Source organism: Sciurus carolinensis, chromosome 5, assembly GCF_902686445.1.
Source record: "Sciurus carolinensis chromosome 5, mSciCar1.2, whole genome shotgun sequence".
Lineage (NCBI taxonomy): Eukaryota > Metazoa > Chordata > Mammalia > Rodentia > Sciuridae > Sciurus > Sciurus carolinensis.
Genome location: NC_062217.1, coordinates 115,982,103 through 115,995,486, shown reverse-complemented (window position 1 = coordinate 115,995,486; position 13,384 = coordinate 115,982,103).

The window sequence follows — 13,384 nt, the reverse complement described above, 5'->3', positions numbered from 1 at the left end:
ATTACTTCTGTTACTTAAATTTAAATGAACAGAGGGGGTGATGTCAAGATGATAGGATTATTTCCCTCCCCCAACAACAATGATAATCAGGCAACTGTCCTTGGACAAAAGTGCCTTTGTGGAAACTTTTGGATGTGGACAAGAGACTTCAGGTCCAAGGAGAGCCATCATGAGAAGGTAGGCCCATGCCTGGCTGGACAGCTTACTGACCATAGTTCTAGCACAGACAAGTCCCATTGCCCTGTGGACTTGGCTATAGCCCAATTGGTTCTTGGTCCTTCACAAACACCATTCACCAAGAGATCCAGGGTGGTCCTGGGGGAAGTGGAATGATTTGTTTAAAGTGATGAAAGAAAAACTGCCAACCAGTTTTTGAGAACTGTCCTTTAGAACTGAGAGAGACTAGCAAAAGCTCAGAACCACCAGAACCACCTTACAAGAAATGTCGAAGTAATACCTATCCAAGTTGGAACAAAAGAATGCTAAGTAACCAGATGAAAACATAAGGAAGTATAAAACTCAATTGGTGAAGGTAAATACATAGTCAAATTGAGAATAATAACGTAATGGCAGTACATAAATCACTTTTAACTCTAGGATGAAGAAAAAAAGACAAAAGTATTAAAAATTACTATAAGTAAAATAACATATTCATATATACACTGTGTAAAAAGATGTAAAATATGGCACAATAGCCTGAAAGATAGATGAGGGAAGATTACACATACAGAGTTTTTGTTTGTTTTTTTGTTTTTACGGTGCTGGGGATCGAACTCAGAGCCTTGTACTTGAGAGGCAAGCACTCTACTGACTGAGCTATCTCCCAGCCCATATATAGAGTTTTTGTACAGGATTGAAGTTAGTTGTAATAAACCTAAAATAGACTGTAAAAACTATAAGATATGTTAGGTAAGCTTCACGGTAACCACAAAGAAAAAGCCTGTCATGGTTCCACAAAAGATAAAGAGAAAGGAATCAAAGCATACCACTAAAAATCCCAACAAATCACAAAGGAAGACAGCAAGAGAGAACAAATGAAACAAAGGAACCACAAAACAATCAGAAAATGATTATGAAATGTCAACAGTATTCTGAATGTAAGTGAACTAAATTTTCTAGTCAAGACACCAAGTGCCTGAATGGATTTGAAAACAAAGATAGAATATGCTTCCTACAGGGGACTTATTTAACTTCTAGACATACTTCTGAAAGTGAAGTGGTAAAGAAAGATATTCAATGCAAATGGTAACCAGAAGAGTGCAGGGGTGGCTATATGTACATAAAATAAACTTTTCATCAAAATCCATCAAAAAGAATATTGCTGTACAGGGTTGCAAAGAAGGTTGCTATATAGTGATAAAGCAGTCAATTCATCAAGAGAATATAACAATTGTAAATATATGTGCACCTATACTTGGAGCACCTAAATACACAGAGAAAATAAAAACAGGGTCAAAGGGAGGAAAAGCAAGCAATAGAATAATAGTAGGTGATTTCTAATCCCACTTTCAATATACCCCATTTTCATAATGAATGGACCGAGCATATGTTGGCCAAAAAAACAAGTCTTAACACATTTAAGTTGATGGAAATCATATCATGTATCTTTTCTGAACATGATGGCATGAAACTAGAAACCAAAATCAGGAGGAAAATTAGAATTCACAAATATGTGAAAACTAAATTACATTCTCCTGAAAAACCAATGGGTCAAAGAAGAAATCAAAAGGGAAATCAAAAAGAATCAAAAGTAAAACAACATACCAAGACTCATGAGATGCAGCAAAATCAGTCCTAAGAGGCAAGTTGATATTGATAAATGCCCATATTAAGCAAAAAAGAAAGAGCTCAAATAAATAACCTAACATAAATGCCTCAAGGAACTAGAAAAAATTTGAACAAACTACATCCATAGTTAGCAGAAGAAGGAAATAATAAATATTAGAGCAGGAATAAATGAAATAGTGACCCAAAAGGCAATTGAAATGATCAACAAAACTAAGGGTTTGCTTTCTGAAAGAAAGAAAATTGACAAACCTTTAGCTAAAGTAAAGGAAAACAAAGAAGAAACTCAAAAACAGCCATAAAATGAAAGATAAGCTATTATAACTATTAACTGGAAATGCAAAGGATGGTAGGAGTCAACTGTCCCTGGGGCCTGCCTCCCTTTCTTCCCTCCTTTCCTGGCTCCCACATGCTGAGCAGCTTTCCCCCACCATGACTTTCCACCATGATGTTCTGCCACATCTCAGGCCCAGAGTAATGGAGTCAACCAATCATGAACCGAGACCTCTGAAACCATGAGCTAGAATAAACATTTGCTCTCTAAATTGTTCTTGTCCAGTATTTTGGTCAATGATGAAAAACCACTAACACCAGTACCATCTTTAAAAGATTAAAAAAAAAAAACTTAGAAAAATGGATAAAGTTCTATAAACATACCCTTTACTAAGACTAGATCAAGAGGAAATAAAAAATCTGAGCAGATCAATAATGAGTAAGGAGATTGGAACAGTAATTGAAAACCTACCAACAAAAATAAGCTCAGAACATAAGACAACCTGGATGAATTCAACCATATATTTAAAGTAGAATTAATACCAATCCTTGTCAAACTTCAAATTTTACAGAGGACAGAATTCTTCCAAACTCATATTACAAGGTCAGAATTATTATGATACAAAACAAACACGGACACTGCAGGAAAAGAAAATTACAAGTTAATATTCCTGGTGAACATAGATAGAAAAATTCTCCACAAAATACTAGTAAACCAAATTCAACTGCATATTAAAAAGACCATATAGTATGATCCTGCTAAATTTATCCCTAGGGTACAAGGATGGCTCAACATATGCAAGTCAATAACTGTGATACACCACATTAACTGAACAAGGAACAAAAACCTTGATCATTTCAACAGATGCATAAAAAGCAAATGAAAAAATTCAACATCTCATGAAAACAAAAACCTCTAAACTAATTAGGTATAGAAGGAATGTACCCGAACATAATAAAGACCATATGTGACAAGCCCACGGCTAACATCATATTTGCTGGTGAAATGCTGAATGTTCTAAGATCAGGAACCAGACAAAGATGTCTACTCTCACCACTTTATTCCACATAGTACTGGAAGTACCAGAGGCTTGGGAAGAGGGTCAGGTGTGCAGGGGGTGGAAAGGGGAGTCATTGATCATGCTGTACTATTAGCTACGAGTAAGTTCTGGGAGTCTAAAATGTGCATGGTAACCACAGTTAATACTACTGTATTGTGTCCTTGAAATTTGCTAAAAGATCAGATCTTAAGTGTTCTCCTTACCAACCCACATAACTACATGAGGTGATGAATGCATTAATTGGCTTCATTATATAATCATTTTACAATGTAGACATATATAAAATCATCACATTGTACACCCTAAATAAAATACAATTTTTATTTGCCAATTAATCCTCAATAAAGCTGATGGGAAAGACAATAAAAATAAAGGAATAGAATGTTTCTAGTTATAGTGAAGCTCCAGCTATTAGGAGAGCAAATGCTTGTACCTTTTTATGACTTTTGCAACAGATGAATTCAATTATATGATTCTAAAGTGGGAAAAATTCTAGTAAGACCATCTGGTAAGTTCGGCCATTCTTCTGCCTTCAAGAAAAACTAAAGGGAAATGACCTTGGAGATACAGATTCATATCATTAAAAACAGCAGCCGCAAGACAGAGTGCCTCTTCAGTACTCATAGCAAGTTTTCTAAGAATAGAAAAGTCAAAATCTGCTCCTTCAATCACCCAATGCAGCCTCTCAACCCTGTCCTCCCCGCAGAGATTCTGATTTCATTGATGCAGATGGCACCTTGGGAATCCAGTGCTTGTAATGTATAGCCAGGGTGAAAACTACTGATCTATTCCTAAGATTTTTAAACATCTTTATTGAGATATAATCCATATACAATAAATTCACTGATTTAAAGGATACACTTTGATGGGTTTTAGAATGTTCAGAGAATTGAACAATTATCACCACAATCTAAACTTAGAATTTTCCATCAGCCCAAAATGAAACCTGTATGTTTGTAGTCACTCCCCATACCCCACCTCGCCCACTCCAGCCACAGGCAACCACCAGTCTACTTTCTGCCTCTACACGTGAGACTGGTCGAGGTACCTCATACAGGTGGACTCACACAATCCTGAGTGTGATTCCTGAGTCCTACTTCAAATGACATAATGCTTTCCAGGTTCATCCATGTTATAGCATGTATTAAACTTCACTCCTATTACACCTGCATAATACCTCATTATATGAATATACAAGGCTTTGCTCATCCATTCAATGGGGGACATTTGGCTTGCATCTACTTTTTAGCTATTATAAGAATTCCCTACTTTTAAAAGCACTTCCAAAAGATCAGCTTTTTAAAGTAATATAAAACATGCATGTAGCAGTTTGAAAGTGTCTCTTAGGCACTCACCTCCTCTCTGTCAATTCCTATAACCACACTCCTCTCGCATTGTGAGGTGCGGAACTGAGGACAGTTCTATCAGCTGTCTTGGTGGGATGTAAGGGTCTAATTGCTTTGCTCAGCCTTACCTCTTGACATCCATGTCAATGATCCCACTGCATTCCTGTTTTAACCAGTATGGCTTCACCTAGTCAGCTCATCACTTCTTCTGACTCAGAGAAGCATTTTCCCACACAAAACACCCAAGCGCAGAACTTTCCAACCATTTCAGGACTTTCAAATCACCCACTGCAGTAGTAGCAGCACCACCACCATCACCTCCAACAACTCTCTCTTCATCCTCTCGTGTCACTCATTCCAGCTCTTTAAGAAACCAAATCAATGCTGGTTCCCCAGGTAGGTTGCATGTCTAGGCTCCACCATAAAAATTAAAGTGACTGTCCTGTTTGACTCCTAACTCATTTTCAGGTGCTGTGCTAAATACATTGCATAGATTATTTCATTGTATATCCATGATCATGCTGCACGATGGGTATTATAGTCCCCATTTCACAGATGAGAAAACTGAAATTTTGAGCCCTAAAACAACATCCCCAAGAACTTACAGACACAAGATTTCCACCCAGGTCAATCTGGCTGTCTGCCTCTAGCCTACACGTCCTCTTCTGTTTCTATATGGAATTATTCAATGAGTAATTGTGCCTTAGCTGTGCCAGCAGTTGTGGCAGGCCTATGGGATACAAAATTAGCCAGAGCAAAACAATCCCTGCCTTTATGGGGTTTACTAACTGGTAATAATAGAGATATTAAATATCAAATATATTATCACACAGTGCAACCAGCGAGTGCATAACCAGGGTAGGAGGTCCTGGAAGGAGAAGTGAGTGTGAGGACAAAACCCTGGGGAAGTGAAATTTGAATGCTGTGCAAAGCTTAGTCCTCAGGAAGGGATTCTGGAAGTCGGGAACGATAGGGAAAGAGTATTTTCCGAGGAAGAGGCTTACCTGGCTGAGCTGTGCCTCAGCATAATGCTGGGAGTTGGGCACCTGTCCAGATCCCTGCCTTCTCTGCCTTTTTTTTCCCCCTAGTTCCTGCCTCCAGGTTGTCTCCTGCGTTTGTCCTTATTTTACTTCATGCCATGTGCTTGGTTATTTCTTCAGCTTACCAGAGCAAATCAGCACCATCTTCTCAATGGTCCACAGCGGCAGCAAACATTCCCAATGAAACCAACACCCATTCAGAAAGGAGAATGTGACCCAAATGATTAGGAAACACGTTACACTCTATTTGGCTGGTTTTATTCCAAAAGATTTAGAGAATAATATTTCCAGGGGCGGGGGACGGGAGAGACAAGGCTGCTTTTATGCAGACACCACATTGCTGCAATATTAAAGCTGCTCTGAACTGACAGTGAACTGGCTGGGCAGCCACCGCCTGGGAGCCTTGGTTTTGCTGCCCTCTGCTGTTCTTCTCTGAGCAATGCGCCACAAGTCACCAAGGCCTTGTCCACAGAACTAAGGCAAGAGGGGAAATAAGAGCAGCTTTCAATTCATGCAGATATTTCTAAAGAGGGTGTTGTTAGTCCTGGACTGAGGAGTCTGTTCCCTCCAGGAGGTGGTTGGGCAACTGGGCCTGGGGTCTGATTTTCTGAGAAGCCAGATTCCCTCTCCTAGGGATAAAAAAGATACCGTGATTGAATAACAAAGGAGAACAATGGAATGTGATGGTTTCATTCATGCTATTGACCTACTCAAGTGCCCTTTTCTGTAATGAATGCATCCACCCTACCCTTGGGATCAAATCCACCCCTATCCTGACCTGGTCCTGACTTGGGTCATCTCCATCCTGTCCCAAACACTGTCTATTGAATCACACAGCTGCCCCCACACACTTTCTCTTGCCCTCTAACCTTGTCCCATAATGTGTCCATGACCAGAAACAGCCTATAAAATTTGCCCATCCTCTTCTGACCCTTTCTTACCCCATCTAGAGCTCAGCTTAAAGGTGATGCTCTCTGGAAACTCCAACCCTTCCCGCCCTTCCCACGCCCCCTCCCACGTGCTCCCCTTCACTCTGACTTCCTAAGGTTAGACTTTCCATGCTCATGTGGGAGAAAGGATGGACCCATGACTAATGGAACAGAATAGAGGACCCAGAAATAAACCCATACTCACATGACCACTAAAAACAAAAAGCAAAAAAGCAAAGGTGACTTGATTTTCTTTTCAACTAAACTCATGCTGGAAAAACTGAACATTGATATGCCAAAAACAAATTTAAAAGTGCCTTGATCCACGCCTTACCCCATGGACAAAAGTTAACTCAAAGTGAATAACAGAAATAAATATAAACCCAAAACTATAAATCTTCTGGAAGTAAACATAGAAGAAATATCTTGTACACTCGAGTTAGATGAGAAGTTCTTAAATATGACACCAGAAGTATAATCAACAAAAGAAAACAACTGATAAGATGAATTTCACCAAGATTTTAAATTTCTGATCTGTGAAAGAAAATATAGACTGGAAGAAATAATAATAACTTCTATATTTGACAAAGCACTTGTATTCAGAGAATAGAAAGAACTTTGAAAATATAACAATCAAACAATCCTATTTTCAAAAAACACAAAGATTTCATTAAATAGTTTATGAAGAAGAAATATAAGTGACAAATAAGCCCATGAAATATATTCAACATAATTAGTCATTAGGAAAATGCAATGTAAGACCATAATGACGAATGACAAAATTGAAAGAAAAAATACTAATAGTATCAAATACCAGCAAGGATAGAGAGACACAGGACTTCCCAGCCATTGCTGGTAGGAGTATAAATTGGCATAACCACTATAAAATAGTTTGTTGCTATCTTAGCTTTATTTTATTTTATTTTTAGTTTCTTACGAAATTAAATATATGCTTACCAGAGAACCCAACAATCCCACTCCTAGAAAGTTACCCAAATGAAATAAAAACCTATGTTTCCACAAAATCTAACATGCAAATGTTACAGTGGCCTTCTGCATAATTGCCAAAAACTAGAAACAAACATCATGTCCACCAAGTTGAAAATGCATCAGCAAACTGTGGAACCTCCATTCAATGGAATATTACTCAGAAATAAAAGGGAACAAATAATGAATACATGTCAAAACATGGGTGAGAGGAGCCAGACTTTGGATCCACTTTTATGATTTTTTTTTTATTTTTACAGACTGCATTTTGATTCATTGTATACAAATGGGGTACAAATTTTCATTTCTATGGTTGTGCATGATGTAGATTCACACCATTTGTGTAATCATACATGTGCATAGGGTAATGATGTCTGTCTCATTCCACCATCTTTCATACCCCTACCTCCTTCTCCCTCTCATTTCCCTCTATGTAATCTAAAGTTGCTCATTCTTCTCTCACTCCCCACCCCACCACTCCCATTATATATCATCATCCATTTATCAGGGAAAACATTCGGCCTTTGGTTTTTTGGGATTGGCTTGTTTCACTTAGCATGATATTCTCCAATTCCATCCATTTATCTGCAAATGCCATAATATTACTCTTCTTTATGACTGAATAATATTCCATTGTGTATATATACCACAGTTTCTTTAACCATTCATCTGTTGAAGGGCATCTAGGTTGGTTCCACAATCTAGCTATTATAAATTGAGCTGCTATATATTCTGAAAAAGACAAACCATAGGATCAGAGAACAGACCAGAGATTACTAGGTGCTGGGAAGGACCTTTAACTACAAAGAAGTAGGAGGGTTTTTAAGGGTGCAATTGAACACTTATGTATTGCAATTTTGGCAGTGGTTCCATGATTTAATGTATTTGCCAAAATTCATGGCATCATACACCAAAAAGAGTGAGTTATATTGTGTGCAAATTTAAAAACAAATATCAAAATAAAAATAATAATTGATCTTGCCCAGGGCAACCATTGGCATTTACAGTGCCATAGCAGGATTTGCTAAAGGGGGTTCCTTCTGGTGACAAAAGTTCCAACAGTTCCCACCTAGACAGAGGACATAGGTTGTTTGCCAGCCCCACTGGGAATCCATAGTCTCCTTAGGTCACACTTGGTGCACACACCACTCAACCTCTCCCAGCTCTGTTGGTCCCAGTTACAACCAGCTGTTTTTACATGTTTCTCCACTATCCCTGAGTTCCTCAGAGCTGTTCTCATCTACCTCCAGAGCCCCAGCAAACTGCTCAGTGACAGGCACAACAAACATTTGTTGAATGGATGAATCAATGATCCCCCACCTCCTGGGATTCCGCTTTGAACAGCCCACTCACAGGGAAGTTCCCTTCCTGTGAAGTCCTAGAGGTGCCTTGGACCTCTGCTTATCTGCCACAACTAACAAAGAGGCGGTGACTCTCTATTGACATAGTCATGATAGGTAGGTTTCTTCCCAGCTAGATTGTAGGCTGTCCTGTGAAGGGAAAATAATTATACACAAACCTACAGCACCTTGAATAGTGCCGTATGCGCAGAAGGAGTTTAATAAATATTAGGTGATAGGCTGAAGAAACATATTTTTTTCTTATAAGTATATGGAGAGAAAAAAAAATCAGGCTATGAAGCAGAAAAATACATTTAGATAAAACCATTTGCATAATCAAATAGTTTTTATGACTGACAAGGTTTTAATTTTCTTTCTTTGCTAACATGGGCATGTGTTTCTATCAAAGAATTGAAAATGAACCAAAGGATTAATGTTAAGGAAAAAATGCAGATGTTCAAATATTTTCCTCTATATTTCCATAAGTAAGGCTTCTTTGTTTCTGTATATTCTTGTGTCTCAGGAGAGAATCATGGTATATAAAAGGAGGCCACTGTGTGGGGACACAGCTCAGCTTCCAATCTGTTCTTCAGGATATCCATCTCATAAATGGGATTAAACTTTAACATCAGGCTTCTATCTTTTATAGGAGGAACACATGCAAAGCATTTCAGGATCCTGGGGGAAAGGGAAAATAGCTATTGGCAGCATTTTTAGGATGGATGTTGATAATATAGTAAGAGCACTTGAGTCTCAAGGTGGGGGTGAGGCTAATATGGCTGCAACGTCGGTCACCCATTGATCACCAGGATTGAGCTGTCCCATTCACTGTAACTCCCTGCTACCATCATGGTGTCATCAGTATTAATGTTACTATTAAACACATTCCGTTGACTGAGGAACTAATAGAATTAACAAAACCACATAGCCAGACAAAGGCCGAGAAGCAGGAGAGAGGCCTCAGGATTTCACTACAGAAGTGCATGGCCTGCCTCCTGGCTAGCAAATCTCTCTCCCCTGGTCACAGACTGGAAGTCAAAATGCTTTCATTCCTTCAGTCAGGTAGTTCTCAGTTTTCAAGTCCCCCTTTACATTTACTGAATTCCTTGCAGGCCCAATCTCTTCTCCTCTGAAGGGGCACGGTGGAGTCAGTGACTCCTCAGTTCCAGCAAAAATCATGCATCCCTGTTTCTGCCTCAGTTATTTTTTTTTTTATTTATTAAAGGTCACCCTTTTATTTATTTATTTATTTACTTTAAATTTTTACTTTTACAGACTGCATTTTGATTCATTGTACACAAATGGGGTACAACTTTTCATTTCTATGGTTGTACACAATGTAGATTCACACCATTCATGTAATTATACATATACATAGGGTAATGCTGTCTGTCTCAGTCTACTCTCTTTCCTTCTCCCACCTCCTCCCTCCCCATTTGCCTCTACACCATCCAAAGTTCCTCCATTCTTCTCTTCCCCACCCCGCCACCCCTCTTCATTATGTATCATCATCCACTTATCAGAGAAAACATTCTCTGCCTCAGTTATTGAACCCAATCTCAGGCAGAGAAGGAAGAGTCCACCTAAGACAGTAGTTAACAGCAAGACCTCAGAATAAGAGAGACAAGGGCTCTACCTGTGTAACCTATGGTAAATTACTTAACCACCCCGAGCCTTGGTTTTCTCATCTGTAGAATGGAGATCATAATGCTTACCTTACAGGACTGTGTGAGAGCTAAATAAGATAAATAGCTCATTATAGGGCCAGAATCATAGCAAGCACATGATCAAGAAATGATCATTTTTAATCATTCTAATAGCAAACTGGGGAAAGAGCAATTAATATGACATCAGTTCTGCTGCCTGAATTCCCCAAAGGAGAACCTGAGCATCCATCCTGGTGACTCCCCTGTAAGGAGTTCACAGTGGAGACTACACCAAGACTGACCTCAGGCCCTTCTCATTCATATTTCAGGCGGGACCTTTCTCTAATGCTCAGTCAGAAACCAGAGCTGGGCTCACCCGGAGAAGAGACCCAATGGACTGGCAATTGCTAGTTCTATTTCTGAATGAGATCTGCATTTACTCATGGCTTTGAACAGGTCTTTTGTCTGTTTTCCATGGAAGTCGCTAAACTGTCACTAAAATGTCTGAATCCCCTTGTTGATGAATAGTCCAATTCCAAATCACAAATGGAGTTGGTCCCTGAAAGCCCTGGGTAGGAGAGTCATGCATCTTGAGCTCCCCACACACACACACCAGTTCTCTTCTGAACTCTTTGACCCTCTCTAGCGTGCCCCCGCCACACAACCTGAGCCCCCAGACACCTCGCCTTCTCATGTCCTGACCCAGTTTCCACGGAGATACTTGAATGATCCCTGAACCATCACAATGATCCTTTCTCAGAGGGTTGAGAGTGTTTAGACCTTGTCCTTAAGAGAATGTAGCACAGCAACTAAAAACTCAAACTCTAGAATCAAATCCCAGTCAAAGTGACTCTGGCCAAGTATTTCCCTTATTTAAATAAGAGATAAATTTAAAACCCTATTTGAGAGAGATGAATGAGATTTCTAAAGCACTTGGCACACAGTGGCATATGGCAGATAAATGCAAAAACAAAAATGTGAGCTCATATTAGCATTAGCTATTCTGTGGAAATGAACCACTATGCCCGACTAAGAATGGTAGGAGTGAAGAGGCATGAGGACATGGGTGAGAGGCAGATCCTAAGGATCATGGACATCTGTCCTGGGTGCTCTTTACAGCCCACCATCCCTACTAACATACCAGCCCCAGGGTCCTCATAAATGCAGCAGCTCCTTCCTCTGGCAGATTTCAATATTCCAAATGCTGGACTCTCGCCAGCATTTCAAAGCTCTTTCGAGAACTAAGAGGCAAAAAGAAGAGCTTTCTCAGCAGCTTCCACACAGTTCTGAGGAAATACCTCTCATTTTTCTCTACCGAGAAAGCAATTTTCCGAAAGACTTAATGCCGGGAGGGGATGCTTCGGTGTTCTTTGGAGATGTATCGCCATCTAGAGGATGTGGTGTCACAGTGCAAGATGAATGTGGCTAATGAGATGTTCTGAAAGAGGGTTTTCCTTTTTGGTGCTTCAGTCTTCCAGGGGGCAAGATGTAGGGTGTTCACAGTCACATGCCATTCAAGAGGGGACAGGATGCTGTTCAGGTAACTCTCTTTTAAAGTATCAAAATGCAAATTCCAATTTTTTTTTCTCACTGTTCTGAAACACTAGATTTCTTAAAGATTGGTGTCCTTGATTTCTTGGAGGTTGTTATCTATTAGAAATCCTCACAGTACTTTTCTAGTGGCGGCACACCACAGTCTCCCTGGTGGTAGCAATCCACCACCAGGAGGATGACAGCAAACTCCAGGTTATATACGCACCAGCGGAGGTGCTATTCTACAAAGTGGCTATGACTTGGTGGGAGACAGGATTTGATGTGGGAGCCATGTGAAGGTGGTATGGTGCATTCTTATCTCTCTTCCTCTTCAATTCATTCTTTAATCCTTTGTGATTCTGACACTGTTCCCCCACTGTTCCCTGAACCTGGCACTACCAACATCCTTACCCATTGTCCCTTTTAGTCTTCTCCTTCATGAGTCTTACTTCACATAAGTCTTTGAGATGATCTTTCCTACCTTTCCAAACTGCTCCGTCTTACCTTCATTTGCCAGCATCTTTCTTGGCCTACATTTTCAGTGCAAATGCCTACTTGGACTTCTTTCTCCAGCCTTGTTTGTGATTCACTTTTGCACAGAGTTCCTCAAATTTATGGGGCATCAGTATCCATTAGGAGCATCGGTATTTTGAACAAGTTCCTCAGGTGATTCTCACGTACACAGAGGCTGAGAACTGATGAACTTCTCACGGGAAGTTTTACTCACTGTCATTGGTCATTAACCCCACAACCACACATATCCTGACAATTTCGAATCTTATTCAAAACCATTATTTTACTGGCTTTTACCTCCAGAAAAGTGGCTACCAGGTACTTCTGGAGCCTTGCAAGGTTGTCTCATGGACATATCCAACCCACCAGCCTACAGTCCTAAAGCTACCCCGTATCATCCTCCTTTTCCCCCTTTACCTTAACCTTCTGGCTCTCCCTGCCTGGGTGGAGCCGTATCCACAGGGCACCACAGTCTCTTCCTTCAGCTGCAGTGAGTAGGAATCACCCAGCTGTTCTCCTGAAGAATGAAGATAGCTATCTAGCTATCTTAGGGGTGGTTTCTTCAAAAGCAGAGCCTGAGGAAAGGACTCGGGTGCAGATGGCTTACACGAGAACTGATGCAGGAATATGGAGTGGATAAACGAGAATGAGAGAAAGTAAACAAAAAAGAAATATAAGGGTGTCCTATCCAGGTCACCATTCAAAGAAAAGGAAATGTTTCAACCAGGACACCCAAGAAGCACACAGGGTGCCTCCAGTGTTGTCCACCTGAAGGATGGGTGGCAGAGTATTTATCCTGTGTCTACAACTTGGGTACTGCTCCTGGGAATAATGACTTCTGCACATTTCTTCTTTTTTTTCTTTTTTAATTTTTTTAGTCATAGATAGACAGCATGCCTTTATTTATTTTATTATGTGGTGCTGAGGATCG